General features: G+C 33.0%; 1 long non-coding RNA gene across 1 annotated transcript; it reads left to right on the forward strand.

Moving 5' to 3' along the window:
* Window positions 1-3,406: 3,406 nt before the first annotated feature.
* LOC134691055 (uncharacterized) lies at window positions 3,407-6,169 on the forward strand. The gene is made up of 2 exons (XR_010102087.1): window positions 3,407-3,783; window positions 5,369-6,169. It is a non-coding gene; the product is annotated as an uncharacterized LOC134691055 (long non-coding RNA).
* The last annotated feature ends 16,697 nt before the right edge of the window (window positions 6,170-22,866 follow it).

A 22,866-nucleotide genomic window follows, 5' to 3' on the forward strand; every position in this document is an offset into this window, starting at 1 on the left:
ACAAACAGTCAGTTTATGCCCTCCTGTTTTGATTATTCACAGTTGTATTATTTAAAGTTATCAGTCAATATGTGTTCTGCAGTGAGCACCATTCTGTCACCTTTCATTTGATACACAAATTATCAATATATATATAAGATATATCATTTGATATTTACACCAATGTGTAGGATTTTTTTTTTATATTATGCATGTCCTGTTAAACTTTTCAAAAATACTCGTTTTGAAGTCTTTAGCAACATGCCTTCTTTGTTGTTTTCATTAGGAACACATTTTTTGACTTAATTGTCATTTTAAAATATTCAATAAGTTAAACATAGAAATTCAACATATAATATATAATGTTATAGCCTTGAAAAATTAAACCATGTCAACAATAAAATGCAAAGCTACCAAGTTTACAAATCAAAGGCATCAAATAATATGTTCTGTTTTATCTATGTTTTATGTGGTTGCGTTGTTTAGTGGATTTTAGATTTTTCATGCAGAATTAATATATGTGGGCCGATTAAAAGATTCAAAATGCAGGTGGGTCTTGAAATAATAAGAGGGTCCAACTATTTTGTACATATGTGTATTATCAAAAAGGACTTGGATTGATAATCGGAATTGATCAAAACTACATTGTCCAAATAATGGTTAAGGACTGAAATTAATAACCAGCCCGATACGAGATGAGTAGAAATTGTGTGTTAAATACAATGGGTGTCACTTTAAAAGAGGATATGCTTATCCTTTCGGAGCAATTGAGATCATCCTTGGTTCTGATAAGGTTTGTTTTAATTAGAATTTTGTGTTTTGTATTTGATTGTTTGTCTTTGGAGCTTTTTGCTATTGTTCTTTCCGTATTTGTTTATTGAGTTTTAACTTTTTTTTATTTTTGATATCCCTTTGGTATCTCGTTAACTCATTAGCAATTTATTTCATCTCTATAAGACTCAGAAAAGAACCCTCCTGATGATTAATTACGCCCGTCGCGCGTTTCGCCTTACCCATTGTTTTCCTTCGGGAACTTGAAAGCATCTAACAGCTTAACCACAGTCGTGTCATTTGTTTTGTTGACATGCATATTTTGTATATGCCATATAAGGTTAATCATTGTGTTGACATGTGTATTAGTAAATATGAGGGATGATCATTTTCTTCGAATGTTCTTAGAAGGTCATTCCAGATACCCAGCCTAGAAGTAGATAGGCTGGACGTTCGTTCCTTCTGCATGTTCTACAAACGACCAAAATGTCACATTCAAGTAAAAACCATAAGAAACTAAAATCAATAAAAACGTTTGACATCATTTATTACAATTTGTTCGTTAGAAGTTGTGATCGATATCACATAGCCAGGTTTTATAACAATAATAAATTAGGATATGGATGAGTTATAGAGAGTATTGAACTGATCTTACAGTATTTGAAAAACTAACAACGATTCTAACATGACGTCCTTCAAACGCTTTGAGTACACACCCGTGGTAAAATATGAATATATTGCATTGGCTGTTCCGATCGTACTCCCACGTCATATGTTTTTTCATGAATGAAGTACACGACGTCATAGAATGATGACGTTATAATTTAAGCATTTTACGGGAAAATACACGCTTTTGATACCGAAAATCATCACAACAAGGAAACGTTAACAAACGATGCTAAAATGTGGTATAAGCCCATTTTTTTTTATATACATAGAAGACATATAAGTAAGTTATCATTAAAATTCATCCAAATCTATCTAAATAAGTTTTGTGAACAGTTTGAGCATGTCACTTATTCTGTTTGCTCCGTTCTTTTACGCCAATCTAAAAGTGCGTTAATTAATCGGAACGGCAAATAATGGCCTCCACCTAGAGCGCTTCAATCTACAAAAAATGCCGTTTTTGTCCTATTAGAATCGAAATAATTCATGGGGGCTTGAATATATCTAGATTTTACCACGGGTTGTCCCTTTATGCCGATATTTTACCCCTCGCTATCGCTCAGGGTAAAATATTTGTCATAAAGGGCCAACCCGTGGTAAAATAACGATATATTCAAGCCCCCATGAATTATTTCTTAAATATAGGACAATGAGCATGATGAGGTGTTACAACAAAAAAAAATGAAAAAAATTGACAACAAGATGATACATAATTCAGAAAAATCAAACAAAAAGATTAAAGAATACATAAATGAAGAAATCCCATATTCCCTTATACAGCTTAATGAATGTATCAAACTGACAAAGTTGACACTAGAAGCCCGATTTCAGTCTGAAACGGCCATTTTGGTCTGATCACATCTTGATTGACTGGATTTACCGCTAGAGAAATTCGTCCAGATATTTCAGATCGTTTAGTCGCCGTTCAGATCGATAGCCTCATCAGGTAAATCAGTTCGTTAAGGCGTATCAAGACGGAAAAGACTGAATCATCTAGCGGGTTGTTTAGACCCGTTAAGACCGTGTCAGACCAAAACAGACCATGGATACAAAGTTACGTCAAGATGTTGTCAGACCGTGTCCAGTGGTGTTCAGATTTTAATCATTTGGACACAAAACGAGTGAAACTTTCCCATTGTTTATCAGGGGTTGCTCCCCTTTTAAAAATAAAATAAAAGTTAGAAAGAAGACGGTTTATGTTAACTGAAAGTCTACCACGTCCCTTTAATCATGTTAATTAAATAAAAAAAATATTCAATTTGAATTCTTACTACATCCTATTTAACATGTTTTGTATATATTTTAAAAAATAGCTCAAAGTCATACTGCTGAACAAACCGCCGCGAAATGACTAAAAAAAATTCAACAGATTGCCGAAATAACATTTATTTATTGAATGTAAGCACCTGAACCTTTATATTAAAGGTTTACAAGTGATTACAATACATGTTTTTGCAATTACAGACTGTCGTGGGTGGTGAAAAATTTGTCATGTTGACGCAATAGATCATTTTTACACCCGTATTAAATAATTACGGCTGTCGGCCGTGAACACACAGGCACTTGTCTCAGAAAATAAATTTCCTATATACCTTATTATAATAAGGTATATAGGAATTTTTTTTTTTCTGAGACAAGTGCCAAAAAATTTCCTATATACCTTATTATAATAAGGTATATAGGAATTTTTTTTTCTGAGACAAGTGCCTGTGCGTGAACACTTGAAAACGCGTGATCTTAATAATTATGTTTAATTAAATTTAAGATGTAACATTTTTTAATATTGTAAATGAATGCATTCATTTAACTTTTAATGTTGGCTATATAAATTGCATTTGAGTGAGGCAGGGAAAAATATATATATATAACTAGAATCTATGTCTTTTCTCGTTTTCCGTTTACTGTCATGCCATTGTCCGTTCATTTTTGCCAGACTCATGCGTTTGACTTTCCATCTTTATTTTTCACTTAGTCCATTATTCGAGAGCCTTTTATAAAAAAAATATTACACACCAGAAGACTTTGTTAAAAGATAAAGTTTGAATATTATAGCAGAAAAAGGCCAGTGTACCTGAAGTACATTTGAAGACCAGGTTATATATATTACATGAATACAGCATAATAAAGCTGGTTTAATTTGAATTACTATCCATTAGGGACATTTTCTGACGATAATTAATCAAATCTGACAAGTTTGATTAAAAACGGAAAATAAGCCCGTAAACGATTTAACGTTACCGTACCCTCTTTACTTGTCGCATGTCGGCATCTTCAAATGGCAAATTTATTTTACACAAATTCGTTGACATGCCATGATGGTAGATGGACACTACAGCACAATATAAGCTTAGCTGGAAATTACAATTGGTGAGTAGAAATGAATAATATTTTAAAACATGCCTATCAGACATGAGAATAATCATTGATCCGGCCAAGAGTTTGAAGGAAAGATGTTTACATTTGTTACATTTGTGCATACAGGTATGAATTGACTTTCTAATACACCACATTCTTGTACAGTAACTTGTTCAAAGGCAAAGTAAGAATTTGGGCTTGTAAAAAAAATTATTCCTGTGATTGGACCCCCCCCCCCTTTTTGGAAGATCAATGAATGATTTGAAAAAGGTACATATAAACTATGGTTTAAATCCTCCCTTTTAAAAAGGGCTGGATACACACCTGTTTATTGCCTAAACCATTGTGTGTATTCACAATGGTTTGGTTGGGGGGGGGGGGGGGGGGAGGGGGGCCTATTACCAGACCTAACCCCCTGATGGAGTAACCCTAGTCCAAATAATTATGACGTCTGGCAAGGCTATTTTTTTTTTTCTGAGACGCCTTCCTAGGACGTTGTAGGAAGGCGTCCCAGAAAAAAATTTAAATAGCCTTGCCAAACGTCATAATTATTTGGACTAGAGTAACCCTACATATTCATATTTATTGTATGTTTAATAATGTATTGATAACTGTCACGTCCTAAAATTTGCATGAAATATCTGTCACTGGATTTTTTATAACTCATAACCAACCAATCTTCACATGTATGTTACAATGATGCACCTATTTATATAGCCACTGGTGGGTGATGTACAATAATTATAATTTATCACATATTTGTTATGAATACCTTCAAGGCTTGGGTTTGCATATGCAATAACCTCTAAATTGCCGGGGCCAAAAAAAAGAGTATATTGATATTGTGCCCTGATTCCAAATGATGTGACAGCATTGCATCCTTAAAGACAATTTTTTACACTTTTGTGATAAGAAATTTAAGATAATTTTCCAGGCATGTTTCATTAAATTGCAGGCGCGGATCCAGAGGGGGGTTCCAGGGGTTGGAACCCTTTCTCTTTTTGAGGATCAATGCATTTGAATTGGGACATGTAATTGGAACCCCCCTTTGTCCTGGTTTTCAAAATGGCTGGACTCTCCCCTGAATTGTTATCAATGATTTGTTTTGCTCTAAATTTTGTAGAACTTAAATATAACATGTTATAATCTATGCATACCATTGCTTTGTCATGTATGTAGTAATATTCTACAAATTCTATTTTGAAATAAAAAAGTATTATTAAAAGAATTTGTTGAATTATTATTACTACAAATATCACAAATCAAATACATGTAGTTACTGTAAATTCAGAAATTATTGCTTGCAAATTATTGCGAATTTTTCATTTTAGACTTAAATGCGATTTTAATTTTTACGATTTTGTGAAAAATCCTGTTTAATTCATATAAAATATCACAAAATGTGCGTTTAAGTTATTGCGTTTACAACTCAGTCGCATTTTTCGCAATAATAAAAACCTCACATTAATTTCTGAATTGACAGTAGTATATAAAATAGTATTAATGCTATTGACTTATTTAATTTTATACATGTTATAGAAGTCGCATGAAATACAAGTTATAAATACTTAATTCTTAATGTAAATTTTTTTTGTAGATAAGATATCACATTGGTTTGAGCATGATTCCCAGCAAGATTATGAAGGGGCATATATATCATATATACATAGGAAATATATAGTGTCACTAAATTACTCTCATACGGTACCTCACCTCTGTAGCTGTAAATTGCGAAACGGTGGATTCATTCATAATTTTGAGTTACTTATTGCAATTGGAAATAACGTTGATAAAGCTAACAGCATTATGCCATGATGTTGATGGGATGTTCTGATTGGACAAAAAGGAAATTGTGAATTGAACAAATAGCAAACTTGAAATTCATAGGAAAAAAAGTAGGAAATTGGAATAATGAAAATTCATAGTTTCAGTGATTATCTTACAATCATCATGATCATTGTCAATACTACAAGTGCATCATCATGATCATATATATCTGAATTCACCTTGGATAATTATACATTTAAAATAAGAATTTGGATATAATAAGAATTTCTGTGGTGGCGTTGCTACTGTTGGCTTCATGTACCACCAGCTGGGAGTGTTAAACCTTTTTGACCTTTCGTGAGGGTCTGTCACGGTCCGTCACAATTGGTTAGTGTCATATATGCATGATTATGGAAGTTTCACCAACCTAGACAAGCTTTACAGCCCTGGCACGGTTGTTGGTTGCACTTAGAGTCAAATGACAGCTTGCTGTATACATTTGTAGTTCAAATAGTCTGAATGAATCTACATGTATGGTGACAATCTTCTAAATTACTGTTCATTCTGAAACTGGCATTTTATACTAGTACATGTAGTAGTCGAACATATTAAACAATACATGTACTTCAAAGTATCAATTTATTTTGTCTCGCCTTACATGAAAGTCATGAAAGTTGGTTGTATATATGCAAGAAATATGTATTACAGTCTTGGGGTGATGATGTAAGCTATTTTTAATAGAGCTTTAAATTTATAAAAGCTATAAAAAGAGCTGGTTCAGGGAATGAGTGTAAAATATACTGTTACATTTTATTACATGTAATTGGATACATTTTATTGTATATGAGTACCTTGCAAGGTCTACATGTCTATCAGGTTAGGTTGACCTCACCTTAATTTTATTTCATGGATAATCTAAGTGATTTAGGTTATTTCAGTTTAATACAATGTTAACATGGTTAGGTTTGTTTCTCAGATACTTCGTAATGAAATTAGAGACTGGAAATGGGGAATGTGCCAATAAGACAACAACCTGACTACAGAGCAGACAACAGCAGAAGGTCATCAATGTTTGAATTGTTTCTCAGAAGCTGTAAGCTACATTGAACATGTTGGAAACAAACATAATTTTTGTTTTGCCTAAGGAGATATGGTATCAGGGGTGAATCCAGCCATTTAAAAAAAGGGGGGGGTTCCCAACCCAAGACAAAAGGGGGGATTCCAACTATATGTCCCCATTCCATGATCGTCCAAAAAAGGGGGGTTCCAACCCCCTGAACCCTCCCCCTGGATCCACCACTGGGTATGAATTTTGATGAGACGACTTGCATTACTTAAACTATAAACCATGTAGACCAAGTGATTTTCTTTTTAGTCACTATATAATAGCCTAGGTCACTGCACACCCTTCAGCAAAGACCAAAAACTTAAACTTCATGATGAGCACCCTATAAATGGCTCTGCTTGGAAAGAGCTAGGCTTCTAACAGAGTTAATGTAAAAAATTCAGACGAGAACCCAACAGTGATGACAACTTGATTTATACTAGTATACATGAGCTACAAACAAACAAATATGTGATAAACAGCAATCAACAAAAACACTACAGACAAAAAATTAAGGGGAGACTATTTAAATATAAAAAAAGAAGATGTGGTATGATTGCCAATGAGACAACTCTCCACAAAAGACCAAAATGACACAAACATTAACAATTATAGGTAACCGTACAGCTTTCAATAATGAGCAAAGCCCATACCGCCTAGTCAGCTATAAAAGGCCCCGATAACTATAAGAAAAAGTAAAACGATTCAAACGAGAAAACTGACGGCCTTATTTATGAAAATAAATGAACAAAAACAAATATGTAACCAAGGATTTGTATAGTGTCTCACTATACAAATCCTTGATGTAACACAAAAACAAACGACAACCACTTAATAACAGGCTCCTGACTTGGGTTTATTTACTTTAATGTAAAGTAAATAAAATTAACTAATGTCTTGTACAAGTATTACCCTGACGTTCCGTGAAAATTGTTTTCAAAAATCTAATTTGTCCATAATTCTTTTATGTAATAAACTTATTTAAATAAATTCAGACCTTCACCTGTCTGATCACCAGCATGGCTAAAGGTATTACTCCCAGATGTATTGGCAGGTGACACCTCCAGGTATTCAAGCGATTTCCTGTCGGACTTGCAAGTTCATGCATCATTTCACTTCTGTCAGTGTACACGACCGAAAACTTGAATCTTTCCATTTTAAACTTTCAGGTGCATAGGTAATCATTTGATAATATACATCTCTGTCCTGCGTGTCCGATAGTGATACACTAGTCATTACTGTTTATAAATAACATTTCTGGTGTAAAGAATATTATTCATAAAAATTTAAATAATTCCAAAAAAGAGATTTGATAAAATAAAAATTTGCTTACACATTTTTTCCAATGGTAAATTTAGGGAAATGTAAGTACTCGTTGTCAAAAGTAAAGGCCAGTTTGAAACATACAAGAAAAATTGATTTAACAAAAATATATATATACGCACTTAACGACCATTCTTTTATACGCCTTGATAGAAAGTTACGGAACTATAGCTAGTTGCAATTTAAAATTATATACATTTTTACATTGAACATAAGAAAGAAATAAAATTGAGAATGGAAATGGGGAATGTATCGAAGAGGAAGCGGAAGGTCACCAACAGGTCTGCAATGCAATGTAACGAGAAATTCCCGCTCCTGGAGTTGTCCTTTAGCTGGCCCCTAAACAAATATATACAAGTTCAGTGATAATGAACACCATACTAATTTCCAAATTGTACACAAGAAACTAAAATTTAATAATACAAGACTAACAAAGACCAGAGGCTTCTGACTTGGGACAGGCGCAAAAAATGCGGCGGGGTTAAACATGTTTATGAGATCTCAACCCTCCCCCTATACCTCTAGCCAATGTAGTAAAGTAAACGCATAACAATACGTACATTTAAAATTCATTCAATTCAAGAAAAGTCCGAGTCTGATGTCAGAAGATGTAACCAAAGAAAATAAGCAAAATGACAATTAAACATAAATAAACATGCAATTTGCCCCCTCCCTTTTTGGGAAAAAAATTGGTTGCTTATATAGGGAATCACTGAACCGTGACTGGAGCGGTCCCTCTCTTAGGTCAGTCAGTGGGCCATCACTTACGAAAATTCCTGGATCCGCCACTGAGCATGTTATCATGGGATGTCGATGGACTGTTGTATACCAAAAGAAGAAGAAGAGAACCAATTTGAATTAAAAACAGGTCGATATTTAACCTGCTCTGGTTCGTCGAAGTAATGGACAAAGTAAAATCACAGATTTCTATTTAAATAAAATTGTTCTCGAACAAAGGAAGGAATTCGTCATCACAATTGTTGGGTATAATGTATTATAATGTGAACATCGTTCTGAAGTACTGTATGCCAAATTTTCTGTTCCAACATGCACCTTATATATATGCTACTGGACGTCCCAAGAGAATTTTCTGTTCCGACATGCATGTTACCAAGAGATGTGAATATTTTCTTGGAAAAGTATTCAGTAACAAAGTTTCAAATTAATATCGGGATTTATTTTCTTTCTTGATATATTCAGTAACAGCAAAAAGAATAACTTGACTGCTTGTCCGCTAAATTGGGCTGTTCTTGCCAGATAAAAGACTTATAGTTATATAACTAGAAAAACTTTTAATTTGTATTTTTTTTTAATTTATTTTCATCACTAGATAGCTGAAATTTATTGGGAAACTTGCATTTCGGGCATATTCTTTGCTTCTTAGCTCGAATTAAAGAGTGTTATAAACTTTTTCAAATGTTGAATACGCAACCAACAAATGGAAGTTTTTAACGACCTTGACTGGCTATACAGCCCTTGCACGGTCGGCCCTGGCTTGCGCCTTTTTGGGCATTAAATAATTTAATATGTTTACCATGTGGTAATTTAAATAATTTAGAATGATGAGAAAGTTTAATAAAAACAAAAATTTAAAAAGCAAAAATTTGGATAAATAAATGAATAAAAAAAGTAAAAATTTTAAGATTAAGTAAATAATAAAATAATAAAAGAATATAATACGCAACCAAATCTCCAAGTATTATTTATGTTTCTGGTAAAGGCGTTTGATTGGGTATTAGTTTGAGGTAGGCGTGTTTTCGGAAACATTCCTCCAATCAGACCTATTTGACATACATGTGTGCGCTGATGCGTGTACACTGGCTATTGTAACGGCACGTGTGACTGTCTCATATCGAAATCTGTCGAGCGTGACCAATGTTTATTGTAGAATGTTTTGTCATGTGGTCAAATTATTTGACATACAAGTTTTAAATTTGCATTTTGAAAGATTATTTTCGGAAGTTGTCCCGTATATACTATTCTAAAGTGTTAGAGAAAAAAAAACAAGACTTTAAAGGAAATACATATCAACGGAGAATATAACCTGAGAAAACTATACTAGTCTACTAGCATAATAGTCAAAGATATAAAACATGTATTATATGGCTCTGATATTAAATTTAACGTGTTCTGGAAAATTTTGACAAAATATAATTGCACGAATTTTTAATCGATCGCTGACCTTTAATTCTAGAAGTGACTTGTGACTGTTATAAACATGCAGAGACAATTCTATGCATTATGGTTTAAGTTTACAATGAACACACTATAGTTATACATTTTCCTTTTAAATATCAAATAGACAATCACCTTTCGGATAGACTTGCTTTTTCTTTCTTTTCGTAAAAATTATCATTCGTCCATTTAGAGACATAAATTACAAGTTATATATGTCTCTGGTTTATTATATTTGATTACTTCAAAAATGCTTCAAAATACTATGAGCCTGTATTGGGGTCCCAACCGATCACACAAAAAAAAGGGGCGAGTTCCAACTATATGTCCCCGTTCAAATGCATTGATCGTCTTATAAGTTTATGACTCAACGGTTTCCTCCAACAATATGGTTTGATAAATTTCTTTCGAAGTTCATTACTTTTCACATACTAAAATAAAATGATATTCATCTTCAATTACTTGTTTATCACACATAATACAAAATCTCGGATATGTCTCAATATTATAAAATCGACAAGTTTCTATATTCAAACAGTGAGCAGATATATGCGGTATTTACAAATGAATGGTTTTATAAAATATAATTTACAGCATGATCTTAATAAAATTGTTGGGGTCAAATACATCTATGCAACATACATTTAGGCGAGTCTTCAAAAAATAGTACATTTCACTATTAAAGCTACCGTTTAATCTATCTTTGAATTCAAATTAAAACAAATTCACTTTTTTTACACCCTGATGTAACCGTATTTTTAAAGTGTTGTCATCCGTATCAATAAATTGTTTAATAAAATTGAAGTGCATGAGTATTATTAACGTCTAGGATAAGTGTGAGATTTCTCTGTTGATGGGAATAAACAAAATTTAGCTGAATTTGTATTATTTAAATTAATGAAAAGGCAAGCTAGTGTGTGTTTGAAATGATATTGTTGAAATGGATTTATAGCATGAAAAATGTGTGTAACTGATTTTACGTTGACTTGGACTGCGAATTTGAAAATAATATATTTGTGAAATCACATTCTACAAGATGACATATTTTGTAAGTACGTTTAATATACTCTATAACCTTTCATTCTAATTATAGTATCTTTGAAATGCATTTTATAGCGGACTATGCGGTATGGGCTTTGCTCATTGTTGACGGCCGTACGGTGACATATAGTTGTTAATGTCTGTGTAATTTTGGTTTCTTTTGGACAGTTGTCTCATTCGCAATCATACCACATCTTCTCTTTTATATTTATATAGCTATTACTTGCAACTGGCCGCCACATGTACATGTTCTAGACTCGTGTCGCTGAAAGAGGTCTCCTTTCAAGTTTGAAAATAGGTGGAAAAAAGCCACACCCACTTATAAGATATATACATGCTCTCAGTCTGACTGTTGCATTTTGAACAAACGAGTGAAAGTCCAGCGCCATGTAGAACAAAATAGTTTCAACATTCATTTATCATTATCATGATCTTGACCTGCATGGATATATGCATTTAACTTGCAACTGTACGGTTAAACAAACCGGTTATTGATGGCTGCACAAAAATCTTTAACCTCAGACAAAACATGAAATTAACTGTTCAGGAAAAACGAAGTCCATCTAGTAGTAAAATACGGAAAAAATGAAAATAAATATATGCACAATTTTCCCCTGGATACTGTGTTTTGGACATAAAGAAGCCAATGTCCCAATTTCCCGAAATTCCATTATGTTTGACAACGATTTTGATGTAAAACAAAACTTTAACCACAGACTGAACCTAAATGCTGAATTAGTCGGCGTGAATGCTGACGACGGAACCTTTATTTTTTACCAATTAATTAAATGAAATTGCGCCATATTTACCTGTAAATATTTTTTTACCTATAGCAAAAGAAAAGCAAATGGTATGTTGTCAGAGCTACCTTAAAAAAATAATAAATCCAGAGCTCTTCAAAATTGAAGAAGAAAACTAAGAAAAGAAAGATTTAAAATATGTGCGTCAGTAAATGTATATAGAGAGAAGAAAAACTTCACCGGCTCAACTTAAATTCCAGCCGAATTTCACTGAATAGTGGATGCTATTGGTGTTGTTACAAACAAAGATGATGACTTTGTATTGTGTAACGATCCAGAAAGCGGGATCATTTTATTAGGATGCAAAGCTAATTTAAAATTTAAAATTTCTGTGTACAATTTCAGAGGAAGTTTTTGCTGGTATCTATAAAATTTGTCCAAAATATTTCAAACAACTTTATACTATACATGCATGGCTTCAAGATAGGACATTATATATGTGTCTATTCTCAACTACAAATACCAGCCTTTAGTTCAATGATGTACAGAGACATTTTAAGGTGTAACTGTGTATATTTATACAAGTGAACGTTTTAATTCAGCATACTTTTTGTTATTAAAATGACTTTAACTCCGCCAGTCGGTAAACTGCCGATCCCGAGCCCGGAAAAAGAAGGAGGGAAGTCAATCATTTAGTTATTTTATATAAATATAGCCGGGTGAAATGGCTATTCGACAATATGTAAATCAAGAAGGAAGATTCGCTCCTTAAACTTTTATTTCAGCAGTCCGGCAAGACCGAACAACAAACTCCAAACTAAATGTAAAGTAACATACAAACAATAACAATATATATAAGCACAATCAATTAAAGGATTAAGAAGATTAACAGATGACAAATTAGAAATAACAATAGATTCAAAGAGTAATTAGTGTCCGACACGTATTTGTAAATTATAGTCCAAACTGTCACAGAGAATAAATAACTAAATAAATAGAGTAAATGCATTTAAGACCTTTGTCCAAGATTATGACACATAATCCGTGTAAAACACTTATGCCTAAATTTACGACAAAGTCTAGAATAATTAAATACATGCAAAACCTAAATATATTAAAACAATTGAATTACTAAAATGTTGTTTAAAAACTAATTTCATTGCACTGTCCAAATAGTCCGGTCATATATTCCCGCGGCCATTGAAGACCCGTCCCGGGTCTTACTATTCAACTGAAATTGTTCCGAAAGTTTCTTCTATGGTTTTGACGTCCTCGGTATCGATAGTTTTGATTTGAATGGTTATCTTGTCTTGTATTTTCCCGAATATTGTCCAGTTCGTCTTCTAGTGTTGTGATTCGATTCAACATACGTTCTTTGTCGCGCTGTAATTGATATTGCTGGTCGATGGCTTTACATCTTTGATCGTATAGCCGAGAATGAACTGCTTTAAGATCCGTATTGCGTTCCTGTAATTTTTCTATTTCTTTTTTATCATCTGCACCTTGTTTTTGAAATTTTTCTAAATTGCGAATTACACTGTTATGCTCTTGTTTCAGCTCTTTGAATTTCTTTTCGTAATGAACACTTTTGATTTCAAACTTCACTCTCTCTGAATGCACTCGGTCGTGCCTGAGTGTAACGCTATCAATGAATTCTCTATCATAATTAAAGGCGGGAAAGAAATCCATCAGTTCAATAGTAGTAAGTTCCGCACAAGGAAAAATTGACATAGCTTTGTTTTCTTTGAATATCCTCATCCTTTCTGCGTCGCGACGTAATTTCGATTTCGATTTAACTTTGACAACTTTCACGTCCGGTCGTCTATGAAAACTACACATTCTGGCGTAATGTCCAGAACTTCTGCACTTATAGCAAAATGACGTTTTTGCTATACATTGTCTAAAATAAAATTGATTGTTCATAGTCTTTCCACAAAACTTACATAGGCAGTTGTCCATATGTTGTGTTGAATTTCTGGTCTGAAAGGTAGCTCCATTATCAGACATCTGGTATCTCCAGTTTCGGCCAAAACTTCTGGTTCTCTGCGTATCCATTTTTCTGTTTGCTGGGGGATCAGCTTCACAGGTAGAACAAGGTATCCGAAAGATGCGTTGCCCGTACGTCCTAACACCAGATATAGCCGGGTGAAATGGCTATTCGACAATATGTAAATCAAGAAGGAAGATTCGCTCCTTAAACTTTTATTTCAGCAGTCCGGCAAGACCGAACAACAAACTCCAAACTAAATGTAAAGTAACATACAAACAATAACAATATATATAAGCACAATCAATTAAAGGATTAAGAAGATTAACAGATGACAAATTAGAAATAACAATAGATTCAAAGAGTAATTAGTGTCCGACACGTATTTGTAAATTATAGTCCAAACTGTCACAGAGAATAAATAACTAAATAAATAGAGTAAATGCATTTAAGACCTTTGTCCAAGATTATGACACATAATCCGTGTAAAACACTTATGCCTAAATTTACGACAAAGTCTAGAATAATTAAATACATGCAAAACCTAAATATATTAAAACAATTGAATTACTAAAATGTTGTTTAAAAACTAATTTCATTGCACTGTCCAAATAGTCCGGTCATATAAATAAAAAAAAATTGGCGCAATTAGATGATTATTTTATTGGCGCAAATGATACCTATAGTTTTGAAAATTAAGTGGCGCCAAAGAAGTATTGGCGCAATTAAGTTGTGGCGCAAATGAGTTACTTTTTGTCACAAATAGATATCGCCCGAAATAATAGCTTAAACCCTTTCAAACTATTCTATTAATCTCTCCATGCCATATGGCATAGGTTATGATTAGCCCTCGGGGAAAAACAGTCAAATGAATGGATAATTATTACAAGTACGTGTTTTCCCGACAAACAATGACAATTACCAAATTCGTTCATTACGTGTAAATGAATGCATTTTGTAAAAACATTAAATCTGTATTTATATAACTGTACAAATCACCCATGCAGAAACATATATACACATGGAAAAAAGTATTGCAACACCTTGATTTTTTAAAACATGAAAAATTAGTCTCTTATTTTGGATGGAATATGATAAAATATTTGTAAAATAATATTGAAACGTAGTTAATGATAACATTGGCTTTAAATCGAACAAAAAATGTATGAAAAAAAAGTTTTTTTTCTAACTAAAATTTTTATAACAAAATGAAGTGTTTTTTGTACAAAAAAATGCATTTTACAAGTTTAACTGTAGACGAACTTTACAATGTCAGACATTTCAAAATTAATCTTTAGAAGATTGTTCACATCATGGTTGGTCGTTATACGCCAAAGAATTAGTACTTTGAGCGCAGCTTCCAATCAATACGACGAAAGCAAGCGATCCATGGTAAAAAAGACATTTAAAGGGCACATATTTATCTTTCGTCTGACAGCACGTATACACCGCAGTTATCGTGAATTATATAAACATATAAAAAAAAAAATAACATTTTTTTTTAAGACAAAACAGAGAAAAGAACTGATAAGTGCGGGTATTCCATGCGCCTTGCCTCCTTTATGTTTCGATATTTTAGAAATTAATTATTCTTTTATCTATTGTAACACGTGAAAACTACACCGGTGAGTTCCATATATGTCTTCAACTTACAGCTGGTCCTGAAAATGCATGAAATATTTGCCACTGGACTTTTAACAACCAACAATCAATCACACTACAACTTAAAGTATATATAGTAGTGAAATACAAAATGAATATTATAATGATACAATTAGCAAAATAAATAGAATACAAATACACACTACTTTATTTAACTGACATAATTTAAAGGAATACTCTGTAAACTATATAAGTAGAGAAGAGAAAAGTTTCTTTTGAATACTTAACAAACTTCCGAACAGTTCATGTTTTTTTGCTCAATTTAAAATCTTGAAAACATAAGCATGTATATTAAAAACTGACGATCAGACATCACTAATACGTGTATACACAAATTCATTAATTCTTTATTAACGTTTAGCCCTACGGCACCTTTCTATTAAGAATGATGATGAGAGTAATTGTGATATATAATAGGCATGTACTTTCTTACGTTACGGATCATTGATTTTGTTACCTGTTGACCCGGTTGATTACTTGCACGTGCCATCGAACTCAACCATTTTAACTAAAATAGATTTTGTTTAAGTTAACGCCATATGTATACTAAGTACAGTATACCTATCATATGGATTAGAAAATGCATATTATACGGTGATACTTTAACACTGTCCCGACAGAGACTGAATGAATGCAGTATGATGATCCGGTTTCGGGATCCGAGAAGTCTTTTTTCGAATTTCCGGATGTCGGGAATATTTTTTTCCAACTTAAATAGAGTAAATCTCACTAAATTAATACACATGCAAACAAAAAGCAACAGCTTCAACGGTTAACTAGGACATATATAAACAGAAAACGAATGAAAGCAAATGTCATACATAAAACCAAAATATGCATGTGTTAATTTGCCTCCGGTGCATTTCTGTGGATCCTTAACTTTTTTAGGTTACGTTTAGGATTTTCCGTTACTAATCTTCAAATACGAAAAACATTTTCACCGGTGTTCACAACATTTTAAGGTTTATGGCATACATTCTGGTGTGTATACAATTAACATACGTCTTTGCATTTAATTACCAATATACATTTATATAAACTAACATTTATTAAAAAAATAAACAACATATATAGACGAATAATTTATTAGTTCCTCGACAAAACAAGAAAAGAAATAAAGAATCAACAGAAGATTTAATTTTTCTTTGTAATTAATCAAAATAATACTTCAAACAAATCCTAATATAAAAAAAACATATATACAAATTAATCAAAAATGCATTATCGAGTAGAAGGGGCGCAACTCGTGTTATCAAACCGGTATACTAAACGGATCTAAACAGGGTCTGAACATGTTGAACGTAATTTTGTATCAATGGTCTGTTTTGGTCTGACACGGTCTTAACGGGTCTAAACAACCCGCTAGACGATTCAGTCTTTTCCGTCTTGATACGCCTTAACGAACTGATTTACCTGATGAGGCTATCGATCTGAACGGCGACTAAACGATCTGAAATATCTGGACGAATTTCTCTAGCGGTAAATCCAGTCAATCAAGATGTGATCAGACCAAAATGGCCGTTTCAGACTGAAATCGGGCTTCTAGTGTGATGATAAGGAAAATTGTCAATATAATGAATTTAGATACGACTATCATTTAACATTTTAAGTGACAGGTGTAATCCACCATTTTCTACATAAGAAAATGCCTGAAAAAGTCAGTTATTTGACAGTTGTATTACATTCGATTGATGTTTTTAGCTTTTGATTTTTTAATTTGACTAGGGACTCTTCGTTTTAAATTCCCTTTGAGTTTAGGTTTTTGATGATTTTACCTTTTTAGTAAAATATATTGAATTTACCATTAATTCACATCAGACCGTACTGGTTACCAGAACTGTTGTTATACCAAATTAAGTGCATCTTATCTGAGAAACAGTCAGTATATGCCCTCTTATTTAGATTTTCAAGTGTGTATTGGTTAAAGTTATCAGTCAATATGTGTTCTGCAGTGAGCACCATTCTGCCACCTTTTGTTTGATTCATACATTATCAATATATATATATATATATATAAACGAGTCTAAATTGAAAACTACGTTCAAACCTATGATTCCGTTGGATAAAAACCGCAATTTGTATACGTGTGCATGTAAAACAAATTTCGTTGTAGAAGGGTCTAAAACAGCACAAACAACATTTTCCAAAAGACCAAAAATGTGAAAAAGTATATTTAAACAAAACGCATTTGACTAACAGGTCGAACAACTGATGTTCTTTTACCCTGCTGACTACCATTGGCGATTGCCAAATAAAATTGATCACAAGATGTTACAAAATGGATCTTAATATAAATTTAATACTAAACAGAAAACAAATTTTAACTTGTGGCCACGATGTTATGCCACGGTGTCAATATTTTTTAGTACACCAGATCCGCATTTCGACAATAAATGTCTCTTCAGTGATGTTAGGGATCGAAACGGTATTTGGAAGGCCATATAAAAAGTACCCTCATTTTTAGAATCCTGACTCTTGAATTTAAAGAGTCAATATAGGATGAACGGATCATATAAACCGGAGGGAAAATATGATACAAGCCCAAACGAAAAAATATAAACGAGTCTAAATTGAAAACTACGTTCAAACCTATGATTCCGTTGGATAAAAACCGCAATTTTTATACGTGTGCATGTAAAACAAATTTCGTTGTAGAAGGGTCTAAAACAGCACAAACAACATTTTCCAAAAGACCAAAAATGTGAAAAAGTATATTTAAACAAAACGCATTTGACTAACAGGTCGAACAACTGATGTTCTTTAACCCTGCTGACTGCCATTGGCGATTGCCAAATAAAATTGATCACAAGATGTTACAAAATGGATCTTAATATAAATTTAATACTAAACAGAAAACAAATTTTAACTTGTGGCAACGATGTTATGCCACGGTGTCAATATTTGTTAGTACACCAGATCCGGATTTCGACAATAAATGTCTCTTCAGTGATGTTAGGGATCGAAACGGTATTTGGAAAGGCCATATAAAAAGTACCCTCATTTTTAGAAAAAAGTACCCTCATTTTGAGATCCTGACTCTTGAATTTAAAGAGTCAATATAGGATGAACGGATCATATAAACCGGAGGGAAAATATGATACAAGCCCAAACGAAAAAATATAAACGAGTCTAAATTGAAAACTACGTTCAAACCTATGATTCCGTTGGATAAAAACCGCAATTTTTATACGTATGCATGTAAAACAAATTTCGTTGTAGAAGGGTCTAAAACAGCACAAACAACATTTTCCAAAAGACCAAAAATGTGAAAAAGTATATTTAAACAAAACGCATTTGACTAACAGGTCGAACAACTGATGTTCTTTTACCCTTCTGACTGCCATTGGCGATTGCCAAATAAAATTGATCACAAGATGTTACAAAATGGATCTTAATATAAATTTAATACTAAACAGAAAACAAATTTTAACTTGTGGCCACGATGTTATGCCACGGTGTCAATATTTTTTAGTACACCAGATCCGGATTTCGACAATAAATGTCTCTTCAGTGATGTTAGGGATCGAAACGGTATTTGGAAGGCCATATAAAAAGTACCCTCATTTTTAGAATCCTGACTCTTGAATTTAAAGAGTCAATATAGGATGAACAGATCATATAAACCGGAGGGAAAATATGATACAAGCCCAAACGAAAAAATATAAACGAGTCTAAATTGAAAACTACGTTCAAACCTATGATTCCGTTGGAGAAAAACCGCATTTTTATACGTGTGCATGTAAAACAAATTTCGTTGTAGAAGGGTCTAAAACAGCACAAACAACATTTTCCAAAAGACCACAAATGTGAAAAAGTATATTTAAACAAAACGCATTTGACTAACAGGTCGAACAACTGATGTTCTTTAACCCTGCTGACTGCCATTGGCGATTGCCAAATAAAATTGATCACAAGATGTTACAAAATGGATCTTAATATAAATTTAATACTAAACAGAAAACAAATTTTAACTTGTGGCAACGATGTTATGCCACGGTGTCAATATTTGTTAGTACACCAGATCCGGATTTCGACAATAAATGTCTCTTCAGTGATGTTAGGGATCGAAACGGTATTTGGAAAGGCCATATAAAAAGTACCCTCATTTTTAGAAAAAAAGTACCCTCATTTTGAGATCCTGACTCTTGAATTTAAAGAGTCAATATAGGATGAACGGATCATATAAACCGGAGGGAAAATATGATACAAGCCCAAACGAAAAAATATAAACGAGTCTAAATTGAAAACTACGTTCAAACCTATGATTCCGTTGGATAAAAACCGCAATTTTTATACGTGTGCATGTAAAACAAATTTCGTTGTAGAAGGGTCTAAAACAGCACAAACAACATTTTCCAAAAGACCAAAAATGTGAAAAAGTATATTTAAACAAAACACATTTGACTAACAAGTCGAACAACTGATGTTCTTTAACCCTGCTGACTGCCATTGGCGATTGCCAAATAAAATTGATCACAAGATGTTACAAAATGGATCTTAATATAAATTTAATACTAAACAGAAAACAAATTTTAACTTGTGGCCACGATGTTATGCCACGGTGTCAATATTTTTTAGTACACCAGATCCGGATTTCGACAGAAATGTCTCTTCAGTGATGTTAGGGATCGAAACGGTATTTGGAAAGGCCATATAAAAAGTACCCTCATTTTTAGAAAAAAGTACCCTCATTTTGAGATCCTGACTCTTGAATTTAAAGAGTCAATATAGGATGAACGGATCATATAAACCGGAGGGAAAATATGATACAAGCCCAAACGAAAAAATATAAACGAGTCTAAATTGAAAACTACGTTCAAACCTATGATTCCGTTGGATAAAAACCGCAATTTTTATACGTATGCATGTAAAACAAATTTCGTTGTAGAAGGGTCTAAAACAGCACAAACAACATTTTCCAAAAGACCAAAAATGTGAAAAAGTATATTTAAACAAAACGCATTTGACTAACAGGTCGAACAACTGATGTTCTTTTACCCTGCTGACTGCCATTGGCGATTGCCAAATAAAATTGATCACAAGATGTTACAAAATGGATCTTAATATAAATTTAATACTAAACAGAAAACAAATTTTAACTTGTGGCCACGATGTTATGCCACGGTGTCAATATTTTTTAGTACACCAGATCCGGATTTCGACAATAAATGTCTCTTCAGTGATGTTAGGGATCGAAACGGTATTTGGAAGGCCATATAAAAAGTACCCTCATTTTTAGAATCCTGACTCTTGAATTTAAAGAGTCAACATAGGATGAACAGATCATATAAACCGGAGGGAAAATATGATACAAGCCCAAACGAAAAAATATAAACGAGTCTAAATTGAAAACTACGTTCAAACCTATGATTCCGTTGGAGAAAAACCGCATTTTTATACGTGTGCATGTAAAACAAATTTCGTTGTAGAAGGGTCTAAAACAGCACAAACAACATTTTCCAAAAGACCACAAATGTGAAAAAGTATATTTAAACAAAACGCATTTGACTAACAGGTCGAACAACTGATGTTCTTTAACCCTGCTGACTGCCATTGGCGATTGCCAAATAAAATTGATCACAAGATGTTACAAAATGGATCTTAATATAAATTTAATACTAAACAGAAAACAAATTTTAACTTGTGGCAACGATGTTATGCCACGGTGTCAATATTTGTTAGTACACCAGATCCGGATTTCGACAATAAATGTCTCTTCAGTGATGTTAGGGATCGAAACGGTATTTGGAAAGGCCATATAAAAAGTACCCTCATTTTTAGAAAAAAAGTACCCTCATTTTGAGATCCTGACTCTTGAATTTAAAGAGTCAATATAGGATGAACGGATCATATAAACCGGAGGGAAAATATGATACAAGCCCAAACGAAAAAATATAAACGAGTCTAAATTGAAAACTACGTTCAAACCTATGATTCCGTTGGATAAAAACCGCAATTTTTATACGTGTGCATGTAAAACAAATTTCGTTGTAGAAGGGTCTAAAACAGCACAAACAACATTTTCCAAAAGACCAAAAATGTGAAAAAGTATATTTAAACAAAACACATTTGACTAACAAGTCGAACAACTGATGTTCTTTAACCCTGCTGACTGCCATTGGCGATTGCCAAATAAAATTGATCACAAGATGTTACAAAATGGATCTTAATATAAATTTAATACTAAACAGAAAACAAATTTTAACTTGTGGCAACGATGTTATGCCACGGTGTCAATATTTGTTAGTACACCAGATCCGGATTTCGACAATAAATGTCTCTTCAGTGATGTTAGGGATCGAAACGGTATTTGGAAAGGCCATATAAAAAGTACCCTCATTTTTAGAAAAAAGTACCCTCATTTTGAGATCCTGACTCTTGAATTTAAAGAGTCAATATAGGATGAACGGATCATATAAACCGGAGGGAAAATATGATACAAGCCCAAACGAAAAAATATAAACGAGTCTAAATTGAAAACTACGTTCAAACCTATGATTCCGTTGGATAAAAACCGCAATTTTTATACGTGTGCATGTAAAACAAATTTCGTTGTAGAAGGGTCTAAAACAGCACAAACAACATTTTCCAAAAGACCAAAAATGTGAAAAAGTACATTTAAACAAAACGCATTTGACTAACAGGTCGAACAACTGATGTTCTTTAACCCTGCTGACTGCCATTGGCGATTGCCAAATAAAATTGATCACAAGATGTTACAAAATGGATCTTAATATAAATTTAATACTAAACAGAAAACAAATTTTAACTTGTGGCAACGATGTTATGCCACGGTGTCAATATTTGTTAGTACACCAGATCCGGATTTCGACAATAAATGTCTCTTCAGTGATGTTAGGGATCGAAACGGTATTTGGAAAGGCCATATAAAAAGTACCCTCATTTTTAGAAAAAAGTACCCTCATTTTGAGATCCTGACTCTTGAATTTAAAGAGTCAATATAGGATGAACGGATCATATAAACCGGAGGGAAAATATGATACAAGCCCAAACGAAAAAATATAAACGAGTCTAAATTGAAAACTACGTTCAAACCTATGATTCCGTTGGATAAAAACCGCAATTTTTATACGTATGCATGTAAAACAAATTTCGTTGTAGAAGGGTCTAAAACAGCACAAACAACATTTTCCAAAAGACCAAAAATGTGAAAAAGTATATTTAAACAAAACGCATTTGACTAACAGGTCGAACAACTGATGTTCTTTTACCCTTCTGACTGCCATTGGCGATTGCCAAATAAAATTGATCACAAGATGTTACAAAATGGATCT

The sequence above is a fragment of the Mytilus trossulus genome, chromosome 11 (assembly GCF_036588685.1).
Source record: "Mytilus trossulus isolate FHL-02 chromosome 11, PNRI_Mtr1.1.1.hap1, whole genome shotgun sequence".
NCBI classification, from domain to species: domain Eukaryota; kingdom Metazoa; phylum Mollusca; class Bivalvia; order Mytilida; family Mytilidae; genus Mytilus; species Mytilus trossulus.